Source organism: Dicentrarchus labrax, unplaced genomic scaffold, assembly GCF_905237075.1.
Source record: "Dicentrarchus labrax unplaced genomic scaffold, dlabrax2021, whole genome shotgun sequence".
In the NCBI taxonomy this organism is placed as follows: Eukaryota; Metazoa; Chordata; class Actinopteri; family Moronidae; genus Dicentrarchus; species Dicentrarchus labrax.
This window is the reverse complement of record NW_026136719.1, coordinates 34,242,756-34,266,975: the sequence shown is the minus strand read 5'-3', so window position 1 is coordinate 34,266,975 and position 24,220 is coordinate 34,242,756. Positions and strand designations below refer to the sequence as shown.

The window sequence follows — 24,220 nt, the reverse complement described above, 5'->3', positions numbered from 1 at the left end:
GCTGAAAATATATTTAGACATAAATGTTGATATTTATGAGCATTAAAATGTAGGTATTATATGTTGTAACGTGAATAATTGAATAACTTTCGCAAACTTCACATCATGGGAAGACCCACCCCTACTCTGCCTCTGATTGGGCCCAGCTCTGACATTTCTTTTTCCAACTCTAATGGTGCTATCCATTTGTCCCGTAAATCCCCCGTCCGAGTTGCTCTGCCGCGAGAACGTGACGTCATTACCTGGCTTGTACCACTTATAGCGTTCCATTTGTCTTCGGGCATTACGAGTCGGAAAGAAGTGCAGCAGCTGTGTTGTTATTGTTTGTGGCTCATCTAAACAAGCTCAATGTGAAATAATAATAATGTTTTTCTACAGAAACACTAACATTTCAAGTAATAATGTTATTGCAAGTCTTACATTTCAATAATATTTTGCCATTTACGCCTATTTCAATTGATTTACACTTTCCAACTCGGGCTCCAGGTTTACGACACAAATGGATAGCACCATAACCATCTGACACTCCTCATGCCTAAACCAACTAGCCAATCAGAGGCAGAGTAGGGCGGGCCTTCGTGAAATGTGGGGGGAAAAAACTAGTTTGTGCATTTACTGTAGGCCTACTTTAACTTGAAAACATTATTTTTTGTATAATTTTTTAATCTCAAAGTAGTCCATAGTTTGGTATGTTGAGATCAATCTCATTAAGTTTTGGGCGCAGTCTCTTCGCTGACCCAACCAGCCCACAAACCATATTTGGAAGATGAACTTCCTTCATGTTGCAGCTGCAGCTGGATATACTTGAGTAGACAAGCTGGTAAGGTTAAAAGGTGAAAAGCAGGCTACTGACGCTTTCATCTGCCTCTATCTGTCACGTGTCAAATTAGCCAAATAAGTTGCTTAGTTGTTTACTGTTAATACAACATAGCAAACAGCTGACAGTCCCTAAGGACTGGCAAAGGTTTGTGGAGGATGCATTATTCATGATACTGTTCCCAACAGTTTGGATGTGGTTTTAAAAGAATACTTTTTAGAAAATACGCTTATTCCCTTTTGAAAATGTGGCTCGCTTCATATTTAGCGTAGTCTTTTGTCATTCCCTGGTGCTCATACCCAAACCCACTGGTTGCTACTGAAGACATACAGTAAATCTTCAGATCACAATTTTATACTTTCATTATTTTAACAGCCACTGTAGTTTCCTTAAACAGCTGCTACTGTAGCTTCTATCAAACATTATTAAAACAGGAGGAAAAAAAAAAGGAGAAGTGCATCTGTTGGGAACTATTTTCAGGCACAGATTAATATACATTTGATGCTTGAGTATTTACATGCATTGCTGTCAAAATCACACGCTAACGTGCTATTTATTCTAGTATCAGGTCGAACTGAATCTGTAGTGTGTTTCAACTGCAAAGTATGAGAATTTTGTGTATGCGAGAAATACCCAAATGTAAACAAGATTAACAAGAATTTCTGAATATGCGATGTGAGCTTACTGCACATACTCGCCCCAAGAGGCACTGCATCTCTCCAGACTGGTCAATGGCAGACTGCAAGGCGAACTTTTTACCTTCAACAACATTTCCAACAGACAAACATATGTGTGTGTGTCGTGACCTTTATTCTCTCATGAGAATTTACCTTCGCAGGTTGACACTTTTGAACATCAAAGATCACATCTGGTCAATATCTCTGTACGCCTAGACACACACACACACACACACACACACACACATCAGATGGAGCCATGGGGACACACACTCACACACATACAACCACCTGTTTCTCCTGCCTCTCGCCTGCAGAGAAGTGACTCATGAAATCAGTCAGGCAATCAGCCCCTATTTCTCCACACCTGTCTCCTCTCTTCTTCTTCTTTTCACTTTTTTCATTTGCTTTACTAGAACATTCCATCTTTTATTCTTCCATCTCTCACTCTTTTCTTTCTATTCTCTCTTATAAAATATAAGTATCTATGCATCAGTCAGCACATTTATGTAAAAGTCTGGGTCAATTCTGATGTGCAGGAGCGAGAACAAACTGACATCTAAATATATTTCATTCACTAGTGGTTGTCATGGTATTTCTTGGTTCTTTTTTGCATAATAGCATCAATTATTTACAATCCAGGCCTCTGGTTTGGGTTAAGTGGAAGATGGAGGATGGTAGAAAATGACCAGAAAAATAGTTTTCAAAAAAGCAGTTTAACACTTTTTGCCAAGAAATTCTTTTAGCACATAACTTTTCTGTATTTTAAAACCACAAATAGAATTTTTTACATTTCTGTTTGTGTACAGAAGAGGTTGAATGACTTAACTGGGGAGAACTTTGGACAGAGCAAAATTAGTTGTTTCCCCCTGATTCGAGTTCTACCACTCCAGCTGCTTACTTAAAGCTGCAGTAGGTAATTTTTAAAAATGTTTTGTCATATTTTCTGTAAAAAAAAAAAAAAAGGGTTCCCCTGGCTCGTTATAGCGCTCCTAATGGAATTTGTAAGAATCCACCGGGCCTGGACAAAAACAACCAATCAGAGCCAGGAAAGATAGTTGATTCGACAATAGTCAACTATTTTTCAAGGAGGAGCCAGAGGAACCTGATAGTTCCTGTCTTATGTTTTACTGTCAGGATAGAGTGAACGTTTCAGCAAACATGACAAAAAAGTTACCTACTGGAGCTTTAACACAAAGAAATATCAGTTTTTTAATCTCAGTCTTGGAAAGAAAGAGAATGAGCATATTTCCCTAAATGCTCTCTTCAGGTTTCATTAACAGCTCTTATCTTTCATGAATTTTCAAAGCTTCAGTTGTGCCACTATCAAGAGAATAGCCCTGATAATTGATTACACGTAGGGTGGCCATTTCCTTCACATCAAAAAGGAGGACACTTTACATACACGGGGACACGCAAGCAGATATTTGTTTGGTATGATCCGGTTTTAAATTTTAATGTTTTTCCACCAGATTACATAAAGGTGCATACACATACCACATAGCTAATAATAAATATACAAGACACAGCTCATGACAACGTGCCCTTCCAATTCAGATTACATAGGTCTAATAAACATCATACAGAAACTGTTCTTAATGTTTTTATCTGGATAGATAAAGGGGAAACAAAATACAGCACCTTCTGTTTCACATATGAGTATGAGCATTTTCAGAATTTCAGTCCAACAACCCACATTAGCTCACTTTACTTCTCTGTGCGAATCAACACATGGCTCATTTGAATATTAAAATTAGCCATGTGTTGTTAGGTCACTACACGAAAATGTAACCAATGAAATTACACACATTTTTAGCCAATAAGTATTAAACTAACGAGGTAATGTGTCAAAAGGCGGACCTTTTTAGCTATTTTCTCAAAAGGAGGAGAAATGAGTGTCCGGCTTAAGGCCTTTAAAAGCCGGACTGTCCGGCCTAAAGCCGGACGAATGGCCACCCTAATTACACGTCATGACTGACATGATTCTTTGATTGGCTGACTGAATTTCCCTGTTCCGACGGTGATGAAACTGTGGCCACTGCCAATCCTTTTGCCATTTGTGAGCGTGTTTGTGCATGATTGATAGCGGGCTTTACGATATGAGGAATTAAGCTTTTCTCACCCAGTTTCACCCTGCAACACCTCCCAACAAGGTAGCCTTTTTCACTGATAACGACATTGATGGGAGCAGTAAGAGTAAAACAGTACAGTGAAACACTGAAATGCTGCGTATAGAGCTGAGGGAAACTGCTGAGTTGTTTGATGAACTATGGGTTTGTCACTATGAGCAACCTCTTTCACATTACAGTAATCTCATGTATTTTGTTTCAGAGAAATCTGTTAAAGTGTAATCTAATCTAAAACATTGTGATGGATTTCTCAAGCAAGTTTCAAGTCTCTGCATGGCAAGGATGTGCATAGGAATGAATGGAAACCAGTTTTTGTAAGAAGCCATGGCTGGATCAACCTGCTCGAGAGGCCCCTGGAACATTGTGCTGTTTTGCTGTGTGGTTGTAGCTGAGGCTCTGCACTACAATAACCTTGATTCTCATTTATGTACTTTTGTTCATGGTCAGTGGGGTGATGTTTTATTTGTTTTAAACTTAAAGATATGTACTCTTGAAAATGTGGTCTATATAATATATATCAAAATGATTTGAAACATAATACATGGTGTGACATATGTGATACACCCTGATATACCCACAGATGAGTTAAAGCTGGGGTTCTGAGAGAAAATTAGACTTCTGCCCCTCCTCTTGGCTCTGTTTTATATGCTATATGACTACAGGCAGCAGTCGGTTAGCTTAACTTAGCATAAGGACCGGAAACGGGGTGAACAGGTAGACTGCTCTGTTCAACTGTAATAAAAGCAGTTGGAAACGGTAACTGCTCCCAGCCAAAAACAGCATATAGCACTCCATAAAACGGCACTGTTTGGATTATACAAATGAGACGTAATGTGTTATCTAGTGAACGTCAGTGGTACTGGTAGGTGGATTTTGTTACCTTTAAACAGAGCCAGGCTAGCTGTTTTACCCTGTTTGCAGTCTGTACGCTAAGCTAAGCTAAACAACTGCTGTAGCTGTGGCTGTAGGTTCATATTTAACAGACAGATAAAAAAGTGGTACTGTTCTTTTCATCTAACTAAATGTAAAGATAATTTTTAGTAAATGGGCTTGATATGTTGAGAAAGATTTGAATATTGAATAAGAGATTGAATGATTTTTGCAGCGAACGCAGCACAGACAGTGAGACAACCTGAAAGACACAGGAAGGAAGCAATGATGGAAAGAACAAGGAAGAAAACCAAAAGTGGGGAGTTGGGAATGAAACAGAGCATTTCATTAATCTCTTTCTATCTCTCCTCTCTCAGTCTTTCTCTCTCTGTCTCTAACACACACACACACACACACACACACACACACACACACACACACCCTCATGCTTCTCCCCAGCCCGCCCCAAGGCTAACACTTGGGAAAGCGTCAGTCTGTCTACTCATAACTATCTGTCACAGATAACAGTGGGGATAAACACACACACACACACACACACACACACACACACACACACACACACACACACACACACACACACACACACACACACACAAACTTGCACTCCCACGCTCACCCACAAACACGTCCCCGGACAGCTGGGCCACAGACAGACAAGACACTCCGTCTCCAGGCCCATATCAGATGATTGTATGCACACACACACACACACACACACACACACACACACACACACACACACACACACACACACACACACACACACACACACACTCACAGCCATAAACACTCATGGTTATCTTACACATCACAAGAAAGCCTTGACAAACAGTTCTCTCCAGACCTTCAGAGTGGATGCTGTTTGGACTGGTGAATTATTTGGAGACATTAATTTATGTTAAAAAATTAAAATAGCAACAGGGAGCATGCACACATCACACAGGAGAACGTAACTTGCTTTGTCTGAAAGCACCGTGGAGAAACAATAGACAAGATGTGATTGGGTTAATATGACCATGAATGAAAGGGGGGTGGGAGGGTATTATATTACTGAGTGAGACTACATGAAGGCCTTTTCATGCAGCAGAGAGTACAGTGACAGCGACAGCAAAGTGCCAATTATGTTCATTTCGCAGTTTGTCATGACATTGCTCGCTCTCTAACAGGCTGTGCTCACATGAAGCTGTGCATTGATGTGCTTCTAGATACCAAAATCCCACAAACTCTTCCTATTCAGTAGTGGTTTACCTGTCTGGAGAGGTGGGAAGTAGTAGTAAGTAGTAAGGTACTAAATACAAATACTTCCTTACTGTACTTGAGTAGTTTTTTTTAGGTATCTGTCTATTTCTGACAACATTTCATTTTTACTCCCTACATTTTTACAGAAATATCTGTCCTTTCTACTCCTTGAATTTTCAAAACAGGCTCATTACTTTAGTTTGAATGCATTTAAGGGGTATTTATTATTAAGCAGCACCACCGCTAAGTACATGTGCGCCACACGCTGCGCACAAGGTACCAAATGCAGAGGTGGCACCAAAACAGCTTAATGATCATTAATTATAATAATATATTATTATATTAGTAATATATTAGTTATATACAGTGTATGTTACTACATTTTATATATATAAATACATTGTAATCCAGTTCAGGACATTTCTCTTGCTATACATTTTTTTTTTATATACTTGATAATAGTCTACAATTATGTGAAAATGCATAGCTTTTGTTAAATAACATCAAAATTATCTCGGAGGTTTTAGTTAGCTTTGCACAGAAACTGCCGGTAGAAACGTCCTTCAGAGAAACCAAGAGGACTTTTTAATTTTTAGCTTTGAGTTAATTTCAAAGTCTGTAGCTTTTCACTTTTAGTTCAGTAAAGAAGTTGAATCATTGCTTCTACTTTTATCCGAGTCCTTATTGCTCTTCTGCTTGAGTAAAGAATGTTTGTACTTTTGCTACCTCTGCCTGTCTGACTGATTAAATGTGTTTTTATGCCTAGCTGAGGTTGCTGTAATGATTAAAACAAAATGTGACAAAGTGCAATGGAAACAGACAAGGTGAATAAATCATGCAGCATGAGCCTTTGTATTTCCATTTAGGTATATTTTACTATAAACTCCACTGGATTAAATGTACCCAGTTACATTTTAAAAAACGCTAGCTTTAAGTAAAGCAATGTCAGCCGGTCAGTCCACCTCTTTGGTCCATTTGGTGCAAAAATTTCCCCCTTAAGATGAACTGTAATCACTTTGGTGATCATCAGACTTTTCATCCAGTGCCATAATCAGGTCAAAATTTCAGGGATAAATTCACAAAAGAATTGTGTGGCTTTCGCAGCCCCTAAACCTGCACAAATAAGATGAAAAGAAACCACCAAGGGTGGAATGCACCTCTAGCACCTCAGTGCTCTGGTCCTTTTTGCATGTATACACACATTCGACATGCAGCGAGAGGAGCCTGGGATCGTACTGCCAATCTTCCGATTAGTGGACGACATGCTCTACCTCCGAGCCACAGCTTGCCCCGCAAGTGAAATTCACAAACACCAGCACCAATAGCAACACGCAGTTAGAGGGGAAATTATTAGAATCTTCAGAGTTGGTGGTAGCTGAAGTGCATTTAAAAGGGGTGTTATGCCCAGACTTTCCAGGGATCATGGCAGCAGTGATTGTAGCCTGGCAAAGTACTTCTACAGACAGTACACTACAGAAAACTGAGATGAACATTTAACAGACGTATAACAAGGGCAAATTGCACTCAGCTGCAAAACTTGATGGAATTAGGGAAGCAGACACAAAGCCAAGCCTTTAAATAACAGCTCCTCCTGAGCACCTTATACACTCACAAATGATTAGCTGTAGATGAATGCTGTTCAGATTCTGTTTCACTTACTATTGTGCCAACCCAGTCAGAACTGTCCACCCATCAGTTCCATTTTAAATTTACAGTTTAGTTTTTTTTCTTTGGCACTCATCTGTAGAGTGACTGACATTGAGTGCAGCAGGAACAGCAGACCTCACCGCAGCCTCTGTTATTTGGCTGCCATCAGCCACCATCATGTTAATTTGCTGTTAAAATCAAGCAGCAAATTGGTTTTGGAGGCTGGAGCCTGTTTACAAGTGTGACAGTTTAACCTTCATGCTGACTAGTTTAGTGAGCAACAAATACACCACTTACATGAATTCACACTGTCATGCTGTTGCAGCATGTTAATGGGCCTGCACGTTGGCCTAGCATCTAAAAAGTCTTTTCAATCACACAAATGTATGCACATAGAAACACATGGAGCAAAATGGAGCATGCACACACACACACACACACACACACACACACACACACACACACACACACACACACACACACACCAATAACCAGAGAGATATGGTAAATGGAACATGGACCTGTACTTGAAGAGTACCTTTCTAGTCTTCCGACCACTCAAAGCGCTTTTACACTACATGCCACATTCACCCTTTCACACACATTCACACAGCGATGGCAAAGTCCATCAAACAGAAACTAACGCATTTATTCACATTCACACACCGATGCACAGCATCGGGAGCAATTCCGGGTTCAGTATCTTGCTCAAGGATACTTCGACATGTCCTTCCTCTTGGCCACACCCGCCCATATGGCTCCCCTGACACACAACCACAGGTCCAACTCAAATTCAGGGTGAATTTTGTGAATACCTTTCCCTCTGTTTGTATGGCCCTGTCCGTTTGTGAGTGTGTGTTTCTATCACTGTGTGGCTAAGACTCTCAAGAGACCCCTTTGACCTGCACTTAATACTGATTTCCATGTCACAGCAAGAGAGAGCATGCAAGGAAGCATAAGTTAGCGTAATGAAAAGCACCCTTAGTCTTTGTATTTCCTTGTTTCATTGCCAGTTTGTCTTGGGCAGTTTGTGCAAGGCTTTCCAGCCCTTTCCCCAGTGTTTCTTGGTCTCTTCCACTGCTGTGTTCTCTTGGACTTTATATTGTTGCCTGGCCCTTTTCGGATTGGTTTGCCTCATCAAACTGCCTTTTCTAGTTTTGACCTATGCCTGCTTGATTATCCGTAAGCTTTTGTACATTGATATTTGAGAATAAATCATCTGAACTGAACCTACACTGCCTCCTAGACTGCATTTGGGTCCAAACTGTCTGCTTCTCCAAACTGGGGGCGTGCCAACCACAATCTATTGTGATAAGTACCTTATACCACCCACTTCAAAAGACTGATTGAAGACAAATGCCTAAAGTCATAATGGGTTTAATTTACAAGGACATATGGTCATACAGCTTTGATAAATATAAATAAACATACTAAAATTAGATGGATGACACTGACGCTGGAGCCATACATTCCGCTAAATAACTAACCACCGTGTACTACTGCTGGTGTGGAAGTACACATAAAATAATATATAAATATATTTCTGATACCATACATTTTAGGCTTGTACTAAAAATTGAGGAGCTACTGATTTTTTTTTCTATTTAGTAACTAAAAGCATTATTTTATTTAAAAATAATGAATCCTATTGAATCTGAACTGAATCAGTATTAAACTGCAGCCTGAATACATTTTATCAAATAGGCTTTGAATCATATTGTTACAAATGTGTCTATTAAAAAAGATCACAAACGTAAACACATATTCAATCATCCTTGAGGGAGATACACACACTCCTAATGTACTAGGATTAATCAGTCTGTTTAGTCTATAAAATTAATCTAGAGCTGTATGGAACCAGCAATTGTTTGGCTTTTCTTTCCTGATAAATTAATTTAATGATTAACGTATACCATCACAGCCACTTCACAACCACAGAGAACGTCATTAATGCAACCTCATCTAAAGGTGTATAAGAGGCATAAGAAATAAAAATACCTATGAGCATAAAATAGAACCATTACCACAGTAAAACCGCTAATTATTGTGAATTACTACTCCATATAGGCTGTACCCTTAAGCTGGACAGGGACACAGACAGACTTTCCTCTGGGTAAATTGGCTGACTATTCCATCTCTCTAACACACACACACACACACACACACACACACACACACACACACACACACAAACATATGCATACACATACAGGGCACAGTGGGTAGCACTAAATCCCTGCCAATTGCTACTGTCTGATGAGGGCTTTAAAAGTTCAAGGCTAGAGAGGAACGTGCCTTTATCCAGACTGGATGAAGGAAGCAAGGGACTGAGGAAGAGAGAAGAATGGAGGAAGGAAGGAGTGAAATAAGGAGGAAACAAGGGAAAAAGGAAGGAAAGGGCACTTGTCAATGAGCACCATCTGCCCGTGCTGGGATGGACCACTGATTTGTCTACAGATATTACATAGACAAGCATGCATGCACACAACCTTGGATTGTTAATTTGTTAGGCTTGCAAGAGGTGTTGTTAGTAAATGCAGGGGTGGATCTAGAGGGGTGGCATGGGGTGGCAGCAGCCCCAGTTTGGTGTCAGATGCTGTCAAATTTAACTAATTTAGATTAATTTAAAAAATTAGGTAAAAATAAGGCCACATTTTAGACTCAGTGATAGGCTTAAAGGTCCAGTATGTAGGATTTAGTAGCATCTAGCAGTGTAGTTGCAGATTGCAAACCCCTTGCCTCACCCTCTCGTTCTAAGCATGCACGAGAAACTATGGTGGTCATGAAACTTGCAAAAAATGCCAAAGACCCTATTTAGAACCAGTGCTTGTTTTGTCCATTCTGGTCTAATGTTGAAACATGGTGTTTCAACATTGTGGCCTCCATAGAAGAGGACCTGCTCCCCCTATGGATAAAAATGGCTCATTCTAAGGAAACTAAAACACAACAATTATTATACACTAATGAAAACATACCTATGAATTTCTGATATTTCTGACAATAATTCCTCCTAAATTTAAATTTAAGTTCAGTGGAAAAATACATGTATTTGGAAAAACGTCTGAAGGTGTATTGATTTCTAAAGCTTTAGATATTTCTATTCAATGCTTTAATGAGCCACAATAATGTTTTTGAGTTCAAATATCTTCATTTGGGGGCTTTTCCAAGCAAATATTGATATATGTGATTGTTTGTGATTGAAGCAGCAAATATTTGTGCCACCCCTCAAAGTCTCCATGCCACCTTCTGGACACCCTGTGAATATTTCTCTAGATCTGCCCCTGGGTAAAGTCCTTTAAAAAATACAGCATGTTCATATGTAAAAGAAACATATCGGTTTCATCTGTTACTAGACCCAGAGTAAGAAGATAAAAGCCTATAAAGATCAAAGAAAAAGGACAGAGACGCTTCCTCTGTCTCTTTCTATCTACATCAGTCTGTCTTATACAAACATATACATTCATACATCAGGAATCTCACTGATACCAGCAGCATAGCTCTAATGCTCAAGATTATTAAGACGCAAGAGGCATTTGGGCCAGAGTTGGGAATAGTAATTGGTAGAAAAGTTGCCCCTCTACACGGCCTCAAAATGCTGTGCCGTCTTTCCTTCCATTACTTTTTACGAGCTCCATCTAAAACAAAAACATTTTAATTATTAATGACGTCCACATGGATTTTGACATCAAGCCAATTGTCAAGTCCTCCCTCTCTCTCAGTTTCAATTTAAATCATTGGAAGCTTTATTGGCATGAGACAGGGAATTCATGAACTTGTGACAAGGTGACAAAAAAATTATAGGCAGTGACAATTCAATTAGAGGGGATTAACTATCTTCAATAAATATCTGTTGTTATAGACTGTAAGATTTGAGCTTTACTGTAAAATTTTATCAAGTTTATCAAGTATAGCTGCAGGATGATAGGTAAAACTGCACCTTTCGCTAGCTAAAGATAGCTAAAATCTATAAGAAGTTGCATATAGGTTACTTAATATTTTAAATAGACTTGCTGATGTACTCGTACTTATAATCATATAACTACGGTACTCTGATACCGCACCCGATTCCACTTACCGACAGAATGTAATGTATGTTGTTTAGCTGCTAGGTGGAGAGGTGATGTCAGCAGTTCAGAGATATTTTTATCAATTTTTTGAACATTAGCAACATTTATTTTGTTAGTAAGAAAGTGAGGAACATCGGATGAAAATAAAATGTTTCAAATTCATTGTAAGAATTCCAATGGCATTGGTGCATCCCTACTGATTATTAGAAGTTAGGAGGCAGATTAAGAATAGGGGTGCCATCTATAAGGTAGCCATCTAGCTAGCTAGCTACATTAATAGAAAAAGGGAACAAATGGTGACAAGTGTGGATAAAATTGACACAGTTGTAAATTGTGAGTCAACTTACTGAAATAACTTCTTAAATTGACATATTTATTTGTTAAAGTCAATAACGTCAAGTTAAAGTATCATGTTCCATTCAGTCTACACTAAATGGAACGGGAACCGTGATTAGTATCATTAACACCTGTTTACCCTATTATTTCATGCTAAAATGGCTGTTATGAAAAAGGTCAATTGCCCAACCATAGTTACCAGCAGTATTATTTCACTCTTGGCACAGGTTAACTGTTTCCTTTTGATTTCAGCCTCTGAGCTAGCTGCTAAGCCAACCACATCCTGTTGTGGAGACAAAAAGCAGTTTTAATCTTCTCATCTGACCCTGGGCGGAACAGACAAACAAGCACATTTCCCAAAATGTCTAAACGTTCCTTTAAATTCCACTCCTTATGTGCAGTCACGTACATGACTGACACAGCTGCTTTATCACATAACCATCAATGGCATCCCATCAACATCATGGTTGCAGGAATAAAGCAGGCCTGTTATGCTATAACTACTCTGTATGTGATCACAGTAATGTAACAATTAACAACTGATTTAGACTCAAACTTAGTCACAAAAGCAGATTCATATCAGAATTATTATTCCAGAAACTTCCTTCTTAGCCGTAGAACTCACACTGGAGGTGATACAGTGGTCACATACACACAGGACACTTCCCTCACACTCATCCTTACTGTCAAACTGATACAGGCCATGACACAACAGTACTGTCAGTAATCACAGTGGTTTTGGGTCAGGAATGGCAGGAATAGAACACACTAAATAGAGCTGGGCATGGCGCTCACATACACACAAATGTGTATACACACTTACAAAAAGAAGCACAGATGAAACAGCTGATGAGGAAAGCTTTGGTCTGCTTGTATTATAATTTTACTTATTACTGCCGCCTACCATACACTGCTGTGCTACATGTTAGATTTTTTTAGACTTTCCCATTACACTAACCTTGGTAGGTAGCTGGTCTTGCAAGATCACATGAGAATCCATCTTGCCAGGGTGAAAGCTATGTGCTTGTGTCCAACCACAGTGGTTTGGACCAATCAGCATCCTATGAGGAACTACTGGCAGCTACAGCCCTAGCTACGGGCGTTTTTTAAGGCCAGGTGTAGTGTGACGAAGTGTAACAAAATATTCAATCCTTTAAATCTCAAGCTGTTTTAGCGTGGCTTTCCTTCTTTTCATTTACATGATTTTGACATACTTACTTACTAATGATGGCACCTGGGGCCAGATGCATAAAACTCTGTAGATTCAAGACTAAAATTGCATGTACACACAGAGGGCTGTGGTTCAAGGGTAGAGCGGGTCATCCACTAATCGGAAGGTTGTTGGTTTGATCCCTAGCTTCTCCCCGCCGCATGCTGAAGTATCCTTGAGCCTGAACCCCGGTGCACACATTCTCAACACACATTCTTCTTTTATAAATACCATTTTATGTGTACCACTTCGTTTTCAGAACGTTGGCATCGACTTGGTACCGTATCAGTTTTTGTGACATCCTAAGGGGAATAATTACTGTGTGGTCACTACATTTCACTAATTTTGTATTTATGAATTGCTAGATCCATGGAGTAAAACCCCTATTTTCGCATTGTGATGCGCATACATGTTACCAAGGTTTCCAAATGATCCTGCATTAATTGCTGTCTTGACAGCTCAAGATCAGCGGATGCATATTATTCTTTAGCATTTGAGTTGATCCTGTTTTGTGGTTGGCCACCTTCACACCACTGATGAGCCAGACTAGAGTTTGTCTGGAGGCAGAAAGAGATACACCTTTTCAAGAGGTCTCAGTTCAGTTGTTTGGTCGATACCAGAGTCGAATTGACAATTTTCAAAGCAACCTGAATTAATCAAACCAAATCCACAGGGATTGTTTAAAGTACAACAAAAAAGTCAGATGTATAAGCAATGTTCAAACCAAAGCTCTTTCTTTTGAAATGTTGATGTTTCCCAGAATTAAGGATGACATATGTTGGTTGGTATCTTTATTTTCAGTTTCTGTGCATTTGACCAAACAGTATGGGACTGTAAAAAAAGTGCTATATGTTAGATAAAATTTAACAGTTTGACTGGTGCTTTCTTGCCTTGTTGTACAAAATAATGGTTTGATATAGACAGTTTTTTTCTGTGGAGACTGTCACATATAGGCTGAAACACTGCTAGCCAATCAGAGAACAGTTTGACACCAAGGACAGCCAGCCAGCAGCCTGCTATCCATCACACTAAGGAGGGAGAATAAAGCTGCAGCAAATCATCACACCGTAACACACACAAACACACACTCACACACACACACACTCACTCACAAACACACACACACACACACACACACACACACACACACACACACACACACACACACACACACACACACACACACACACACACCTGTTTCAATGTGATACACTCTGGAGGAGAAGTGGTGGAAGAATGAAATGAATGAGTGAACTTACACAGTACTTTAATAGATAAAAGTGTTTTCCAGCTACACTGTTAAAAGTAAAGGATAGTTGAGACTCCTTTTGGGTTTCTTGTGAGATTTAATGAACCCAATTGTATTCATCCTAACAGTATCCATTTCTTTGTAGAGATCATTGTTTAAAACTTGTCCTCACTGTATAAAACGACCAACAGTGACCTCTAGGATAATCACAGCCTTATGAAACAGTACAACCACAAACTAGAGAGTGAGGCCGTCCAGAAGATAGATGGCTTTCCTACATATACTGACACCACTGATTTCTTACTATATTTTAATCGTCACTTTAATAAGGAGGAAAGTGCTTCCTAATTCATTATTTTAAGCCTTATTTGAATCTAACTAAATATCGTGAGGAGCAGGTTGGATGCCAGTATCTGGGGCAGCCAGCACATTGACCTTTGCTCTCTCTGTTGTAACCCAGTGATGATTTTGATGGCTGCGTTTGTTCATCACCTTCTTTCCAGATGTTTTAGTTTTTGTCTTTCATATTGCCTTTTCTGGAATTGAATCACTTTATTCTGCAAAATCCTTTACTTTGCAGTGTTGTGTAACTTGGATTAGCACCCAGCAGCTAGCAGGTAGAAAGCACTTTTTTATCCCATCGACCAATCAATTGGTTGAAGAGTAGGACGAATTTTAGTCTTTCTATTTCTTTGGGTGACTACAGCCCTAACCAGCACAGTTACATAAAAAGTAGCCAAGTTGGGCAGAGAACCACCCAATCTGCCACCACTGCCAGCAAGATTCATGTATGGGTACGAGATGGATGAGTTTAGTTAAAACAATACTAATTAGCCAATTGTAAACAACAACTAAAACTATGAACCAAACACGTCATAGCACATTTAATCAACTGGCTTTCAGGATATTGTAGCATCTAGTGTATCAAGACACTGGTCAAGTGATCTGCCAAAGCACCCAAACTGGCAGAATGGTCACCTTGTGTGAGGTAACAAATCAGGTTGAACCAGCCTGAATTCTGAACTGAACAACTACAAGATTAGGGAATCACAGAAGGAGAAGACAACAGAACGAGCAGGTATAAAGGCACAAGAAAAGGAGGACTAGGAGGGCCGCCTCCGTATCCTCGCTCCTCTGGAGGTTTAAGCAATGTGATGTGGAGACTGTCTGACCAAACTGGAGCAGATGGGCGAGAGACATAGACAGAAAGAGAGAGAGAGAGAGAGAGAGTCCACCCTGCACTCTGTCATTTACAGATGTGGAATGTGGCAGTCAGTTGGCCTTGAGCACTAATTACAGACCATCTCTCTCTCTCTCTCTCTCTTTCTCTCTGTCTCTCTTTCTCTCTGTCTCTCTCTCTGTCTCTCTCTCTCTCTGTCTCTCTCTCTCTCTCTCTCGCTGTCAAGGCCAGTCAACCAGAACCAGACTGCACCCACAATCCTTTGCTCCAAGCTCCAGTCCCCAGACACAGAAAACAGGCAGTACATAGGCAGCCATGATTCACACACTCACACACACACACACACTCTCACACACACACACACACACACACACACACACACACACACACACACACACACAGTGATGCTGGCGCTCCAGCTGCTGCACTTGAAGCTGCCTTTACTGATTATGATCTATTCACACAAAACCACCAACTCGTTCATTTAATTGAGTCCCTGAGCTTGTTAACTTGGTGATGATGATGAAGAAATAAAAGGAAAACAAGCAGTCAGGGAGAGCTCCTCACAAACTAACACAACATTTAAAGAGTGGAGGAAAACTACATAGAACTGCCGTCACTAGACTGATATATAACAACCTGTTACTGTGTGACCTGAGCAGGTTTCATTCACGGATGAGGACTATGACGTGCAGTCTAAAGCTCAGAAAGAAGTAAAGCTTTGAGTTGAGTTGGTTCCCAAGACCAATAATGAACTTCCATGCACAAGTCTGCTACGCCCATAAATATTTCCAAATACCAGCTTTAAAATGTGGATTTAAATTGATTTTAGTGTAAGGATATAGGGAAAAGCTCACCCAAGAATCAATGTAATTTTACTGCTACAAAAGTAATGTCAGAGGGACATCAGTTCAGAGCACTTCATAAAACAGGGAGTGTAGAACCAGGTACAGAATAGTTAAACGAGTAGTCCCAGGGCCCTAATGTCAGTAACGTTATTAAGATCATAATTCATGTACAACAGCTTCCTTACTTACTAACAATAAGCAGTAATTAGGATGTTTTTTAAGGAATACACTTAGTTAATCTTATTCAACCTTATCATCAGGAATAAAGCCAGTCTCCTGTGGGAACTGTCTGTAGCTGAATATGGTCAGAATACACTGCTGTATTATAACATCTGTCATAATGGTGGTACTTGGAGAGCCTGATATTTTCTGAGGTGGAACGCAATGTAAAAAGTAAAACACTAGACCAACCTTCTATTTTTATGTTTTTAAGTTTTAAGAATAGCTTTGCTAAAGGTAGTGTACTTGTAACAGTACCTGTTAATTCCAGTTAATTCTTGTTAAAGGCATTATTGTGCACTGACAGTGAAACAGATTTGGATGCTAAGCTTCCATTTTCTTTGACCAATGACTACTGAGTTCTTATATTCTTACTGAACTGTTGCTCAAACGGATCTTTGTCTCCTTTTAGTCTTTCAGTCAGTCTGGTTGAACCACACTGTTTTGTTCTCTGTGTAGAAAATATTACTGTTTTTGCAAACCCTTCATACAAAATACCATCTATTTGTTAAGATGACTTTCTACAATCTAAAAGCATGAAAGACCATTCAAAAATATAAAGTAGTCTTCTTAGACAATCAAATTTAGCTTTTGTGGCAGGCAAATCCAAACTTTTGAACAGTAGTATATGAGAGTTTATTTTGACAGTTTGCAGTTTCTTTTCAAAACTAAGGTGTTGTGAAAATGAAGTTTTATTCCACCAGACTGAGCTCAAATTCATTTTCAGAATCCGGTTCCATTTCCATGAGAAAGCCGTCCAGTGTGGCATGTGGATAGGGGAGAAGATTTGCCGCTGGGAGAGTGGATGGTCAACTGACATATGACGCCCATAGGGTGCTACACGATGACATACTATCCTCTATCCCGTAGCTATTTATCATGATCTTCTGTCATTACTGCGTCTGCAGCTCTCTCCTTGACCATCCCTCATCGTTTAATACAACCTCCAATCATCCATCAGCTCCAGGTGTGTGTTGCTCCCCTGCTGTCAAAAACTGTGTGCAAATGCAAATACAGTCCGACACTGGAGCAGACACAACCAAATCGTCACAGTTTTAGTTGGACTGCACTGAAAATGTATGTGTGTGTGTGCACAGGTTTGTGTGCATGTTAACACAAGTCTGACAAACATCATAAACCAGAGCTCTGTCTAAAGCCTAATTGTCACTTTGCCTGCGTGTAAAAACAGGCTGTATGTTGTAATAAGCTGAAATAATAGTGCGGAGGACAAGACAAACACACATTGTAACATATGATCACAGGCAGGTGGCTGAGCACACTAGTCACATTCTTAAAATATGGACACTGGTTATTTTGGTGTCAATACTCCAATCAGTCATTGGTTAACAGGTTACTTAAAGCTGCAGTAGGTAACTTTTATTAAAAAAAACGTTTTTTGTCAAGTTTGCTGAAACTTTCACTAGTAGAACATGAAACAGATAATCTGTGAAAAAATATGGTTCCTCTGACTCTTCCTAGTGTTTCTAATGGCGTGTTTCTTATTCCCAGGTTGTCAAATACTGACACTGGGAATGAATCACACTGGGGGGAAACAATCCAAAGTGTCTATATCTTTCTCAGCTCTGTTTTCCTGTCTAATAATGGAATACATTCAGTAAAGTACTTGGTTAAACAACCTACAAGAATGAAATCAAATAACTGCAGCTAGGTATTTTCAAATTGTACAAGAGACAAAATACCTGTTAATATTATCCAACTAACCTCAGCTTCATCATGGCCATCATCAGTCTTTCCTATCCTTACCAACCAATTTACCCAACTCCTTTGAGAGAGGGGGTGACATGCAACAAAGAGCCCTGGGCCGGGTCTAAACCCAGGCCGATCAGCCTTGATATGCGCTACCCAGTGAGCTACCAGGGTGAGAATTATATCCATGGTAAAGCACACACATACACACCACAAGCAAATCACGGGGCCATTATTTTCAATGGGAAGCGACTCCGTGACAATGGTCCATATCTAGGATGTGAGGTCACAGTGTCCTTGACCTTTGACCTCAAAATCTTAATCAGTTCATCATTGAGTCAAAGAATTGAATTGAAGTTTGTGTCAAATGTGAATTCCCTCTAGGCGTTCCTGAGATATCGTGTTCACAAGAATGGGATGGACAGATCCAAAAACATAATGTCTCTATCATTTAAGCAGTTTGCTCATTTGTTAAGCAAGCTCCTAAAAGTTTGCACAGTGGCTGTGGGTGGCCCTGCAACCAGAAACAAACAGCAAGCCTAAAAGTATACTCACCATCAACTCTAAAGCTAATTTATGAACACGCTGTATCTTGTTTGTTTAATCCGTACACAAACAGAAATGTAAACATGTCCAACTGCTGTGACTCAGCTAACAACAGCCGAGAGCAGTAACTTCCTGGAGTCGTCACAGTGAGGGTGCCAAGTTTGGTACCGTTGTACAGAGACCTACAACAACAACTCACCAACCATATCTGGCAACCTGCACTATAGACACACACTGTGCAGCAATACTGAGCAGATGGATAAAGTGTCTTGTTCTTTCATGACAATGTGAACAGCACAAATCACATGGAATCTGATCTTTTCAATTCTGATTTGGGCCAGTTTGGCTATGTTCACACTGCAAGCCTTAGCACTAATTCATGATGTATTGCTCAAATCTGATTATATTTTTTAAACGTCAGATTCCAGTGTAAACACGTCATGGTCCTGAACTGACCTGCATGACAAAGGTTGATCTTGTGCAGTGGCTCCCAACCTGGGGGTTATGTCCCCACTAGGGGCCGCCAAAACTTCAAGGGGGGGTCGCAAGGCCCTCTTGATTTTAAGGCATATCAGGGACAAGAAAACACGAGAATTGTCAAAAAAAAAAAAAAGTATATTAAGAATGTATGATTGCTAAAAAATAAACAATACAGACAGAGAATTGTATGAAAGGTTCCCTAAAAGCTGCTCAAAATTCATCCAAATTACTCCTTTTACACAAACATATTGCAGAGTTCACTGTTTGGGTTCATTGTACAATTTTTTATATAATATGAAATATCCCCCCCAAAAATATATGTCACTTAAGCAGTGGTCATAAGTTTATTAAAAAGTTAGAAAAGGGGTCCCTTAAGGAAAAAGGTTGGGAACCACTGATCTATAGTGACAGAAAAGTCACATAAATTCTGATTAAAGATTAAATTCAATTAAAAAATGTTTTGTATAACACTAATTCATAACAAAAGTTATCTTAGGACACTTTTCAAATAGAGGAGTACCTAGATCGTACCGTAGACCATTGCAAAAAATTAGACTTGTATCTGATTTGGACCACATATGAAAAGGGATCTGTGCTGTTCACACTGTCATGAAAAAAACAAATTCTTAGTCAAATATAAGCAAAAACAGTTTGTAGTCTGAATGCAGCTTTTCATAAGTGGTCCTAAATCAGGTGCAGGGTGGCTGTGGCTCAGAGGAAGAGCGGGTCGTCCACTAATTGGAAGGTTTTTCGTTCGATCCCCAGCTTCTCCCTGCTGCATGCTGACATAGCCTTGAGCAAGATACTGAACCCCAAATTGGTAAATGGTGCCATTCAAGTCTTCTGACCACTCAAAGCGCTTTTACACAACAAGCCACATTCACGCTTTCACACACATTCACTCAGTGAATGCACATTCACACAACAATGACACACATTCACACAACAATGACACAGCAATTTTGGGTTCAGTATCTTGCTCAATGTGGCATGGAGGACCCAGGGATCTAACCAACAACCTTCCAATTAGTAAATGACCCGCTCTACTTCTGAGCCACAGCCACCCTGCAAAGCAGTAAAATTACTCCCAATGCCTGCATCGGTGTGTGAATGTGTATGAATGCATTAGTTTCTGTTCAATGGACTTTGCCATCACTGAGTGAATGTGTGTGAACGGGTGAATGTGGCACGTAGTGTAAAAGCGCTTTGAGTGGTCGGAAGACTAGAAAGGTACTATATAAATTCTGTCCCATTTACTCGGTCTGATTTTTTGCAATGTGACCTCTGGCTAATACCAGGGGACACTGGCATTACAGTAAACAGGGTATTCTTGTGGCAAGGACTGCTTAGAAAGTGAAGAGGAAATGCAAAAAAAAAAAATGCTTGTAATTTGTTAAGCATAAAGATTTTTAAGCACTTTAACCATAAACTAACTATACTATAGTTACTATAACTATATATATATATATATATATATATAACTATAACTATAATAAGCCCTTGCTTTTCTTAATTACTCCTACAGAAAACAGTTTATGTATGTGGTTGGTTTATAATACAAGGCAGAGGTATTGTATTATTAGCAAAAGGAGAGGCTACAACAGAAACGACAGAACTGTACCAATCTGATTGTAGTTAGACTGTAGCATCGCCAATTAAGCCGTGTTAGAGAGACAGTGAATACTTAGTGTCTCTCTCACCCTCCTCTGCAACGTAAAGGCTCGCTCAGAGCCTGAGCCAATGGAGCAGCTGTCAAAGCAAATTAGAGCAGCAAAAACACTGGAGACAAGTCTCCCTCGTCCTCCTCCCCCGCCTCCTCCTCGGTCCTCCCCCCATCCTTTTCTCATTCTCCTCTCAACCTCCTTCGCCTTTTCCTCCTCCCTCCCTCCCTCCCTCCCTCCGTCTCCCCACTGTATTCCCTCTCTCCTCATTCACCCAGAGACTGAGCCACACACATACACACACGCGCGAATACAGCATGCATGTACATCATTCATGACACACAGGTGAATTTAGTGTGCAGTAGAGCTGTGTGCACCATTTGCACTATAGATTAAACAAACGACAACTGTGACAACTGATCCATTAGCAACAGAGGTAAGCTCAGGAGTAGAAATGTGTGTGTGTGTGTGTGTGTATGTGTGTGTGTGTGTGTGTGTGTGTGTGTGTGTGTGTGTGTCTTAATGACAGGTTTTTATAATGCTAATATCCTCGCATAGTCATAAGCAGGCTGGTACACAATGTCCTCACGTGCCTTTATGTTCCAATGGTATTAGTGTTCAAGACTCATCCTTCACCCTGGATACCCTCCACTACTCCCCACCATGGCCCTCCTCTCCTCCAGACCCCGACCCTCCTCTCCTCCCCACCCCGACACTTGTTTCCTCCACAACATTATCAAACTCACCATTTAGCAGGATCACTTTATGGTTGCTGAGATAAGGGAGACCGGCGGTTCATTAACAGCACTAAAACAGAGGCTCCATTATCAGCTAGAGGAGAAGTCCCTTGAGAAAACACTGCTAGTACTTTTCAGGGGGATAGGAATTACACTATAGGACTCTAAATAGCCAGAAAATACCTAATTAGTGCCACAATGTTGCGATCAACTCACAGATAGACAGACAAACCGACTAATAATGATGATTTTGGTCAGCGACAAGCTATCAAATGCTCTCCAGCTGCTTTAAATGAATTTCCTGAAGAGTGATGAGAACCCCCAGCACTGTTTCCCAGGTCGCTACCTGAACTTGACCCACAGTCATTAATAGATTAGTTTATTAATCGATTAGTTGTCAACTATTAGATTAATTGCCACCTATTTTGATAATCAAATCATTTTTAATCGAATGAAGAAAACATTTCCAAATTCTCTGATTTCCTGCTGCTTCTAAAACGTAAATATATTTTCTGCTTTCTTAAGTCCTCTATGACAGTAAACTGAATATCTTTGGGTTGTGGACAAAACAAGACATTGGAGGATGTCACCCCCCCCCCCCTTTCTGACATTTTATGGACCAAACAACTAATTGATTAATTGATAAAATGATGGACAGATTATTCAAGAATTAAAATATTTCTGACTAGGACTGCTACTAACAGGTATGGTATTTGAAGAAAAATGCAATTTCAGACTGACTTTGGAGGCTTTGTCAACTAACTGCATCCCTAAAAGGAGTCTGTATCATGGTCATCATCAAGTCCAGGTACCAAACAACTGCCTCATGGTGGATGCTGCTGTTGTGAAAAATCAAGAAGTTTTGTTTTTTGTTTGTAGGGCTCCACCTAAGATTATTGTCATTATTGTTAAGTCTGCAAATAATTTTATCCATTTATCAACCAATAGTTTGGGCTATAAAATAATAAAGAAATGTCCATCACAACGTCTTAGAGCTTCAAGTTGTATTATATATGATGTATTAGCATTATTTCTTATGTTATTTTATAAGTAATGTTTGTTTGTACCGATTAACAGTTTAAAAGCTAAATATATTATTAAAGATCTATTAAAAAAAACAGAAAATATTTGGAAGCTGGAAGCTGAAGCCAGTGGATATTTGGTATTTTGCTTAAAGAAAACTATCTGATAAACAAATTGATTTCTGTCTATCATTACTAATCCAATTCAACAACTCTTTATTTTAGGAAATAGGAAATAATAATGTAGAAATACATACACAAATAAATAAATAAATGTAAAAATACAGAAATTGACATTTTCATAAATAAATAAATAAATATATAAATAAATAAAAGAATACATGTAGAAATATAGAATACATGTATGTATAAATAAATACATTTTAAAATACAGAAATATCCTTTTTACCAAAATGTATTTATTTTTTCTTATATGAATTTAATTATTTCTTTCTGCATTTAGACTATTTATTTATTTATACTTATGACATTATTGTCCTTTGTATGATAATGCTTACCACGGCAAAATACTAAAGAAATATATGACTTAATATTGATGTTTTTTAATTAAATACACTATAATTAAACAGTAACATCATGGCAACATCTATAAACTTACACTGTGAGGAGACAGACTGTGTGAGACTGTAGAATGCTGCCGAACTTTGATGAACATCTCGGACAGAGTTAGGAGCAGTAAAGGTGGAATGAAGTCTCTATAATGGAATCACATTGGACAACAATCACAGTCACCATGCGCTGCTCAGACATGCCTCAGCCCTGTGTGGATGTTACCTGGATGACACCTTCAATCGTCGGTGAGCTCCAGCGCAGCGGGGGGAAGCTGCGGCCGGGCGGGGTCCCGGACGGGGTCCCTGACTCAGTCCGCTCCTGACCTTCCCGCTGCAGCGGTTCTACCAGCTCTAGTCCCCCTCCTCGCTGCTGCAGCAGACGCCACAGTAAATCCACCCGGAGCGGAGCGCAGGGGAACGCTGGCAGCGGGCTGTTGACACACGGATGGTTTGTTTTGTGCGCAGCGACAGCGCTGCTGATGCGGCTCGCCGTCCCTCCCTCTGCCTCCGTGCGTATGTGTGACGCTGAGCCGTGGCGTGCCGTGCCGTGCTGGTGCGGACAGGAGCCAGACAGGACGGCACACACAGAGACACACACACACACACACACACACACACACACACACACACACACACACACACACAGAAAAAGACAAAACACGCCCAGCCGGCCATCCACGCTCCGACAGGACCCGCCTCCTACCGTAATACTGCGAAGAGCCAGCCAGCTCAGGAAAAAGCTTCAGTCTGAGACAGTTCAACGTCTTATGGCTCCATGGCTATGTGACGACAGGAGCACAATTCCTGTTCCAGCAGAGACAACTAACAGTGACTTGAGAGAAGAAAAGTAGGACCATTTCTAGTCAAGTCATCATCATGAATTAATTGCTTCTCCTTGAACTGCTATTTTTGGGGTCTCTGGTCTAACTATTAAGTGCACTAGAATAATTGGTTTTGCATCGTTAATTGCGGCTGAAGAACAGTCA

General features: G+C 39.9%; 1 protein-coding gene across 2 annotated transcripts in view; it reads right to left on the bottom strand.

Annotated features, from left to right (window-relative positions):
• The window catches only part of dok4 (docking protein 4), a 74,009-nt gene extending 50,169 nt beyond the window's left edge, over positions 1 to 23,840 (bottom strand). Inside the window, exon 1 of one of the 2 annotated variants that reach the window (XM_051380045.1) lies at positions 23,458 to 23,840. The gene's annotated coding sequence lies outside the window, so the exon portion shown is untranslated. The other variant, XM_051380046.1, reaches the window with a different exon arrangement.
• Positions 23,841 to 24,220: the final 380 nt, after the last annotated feature.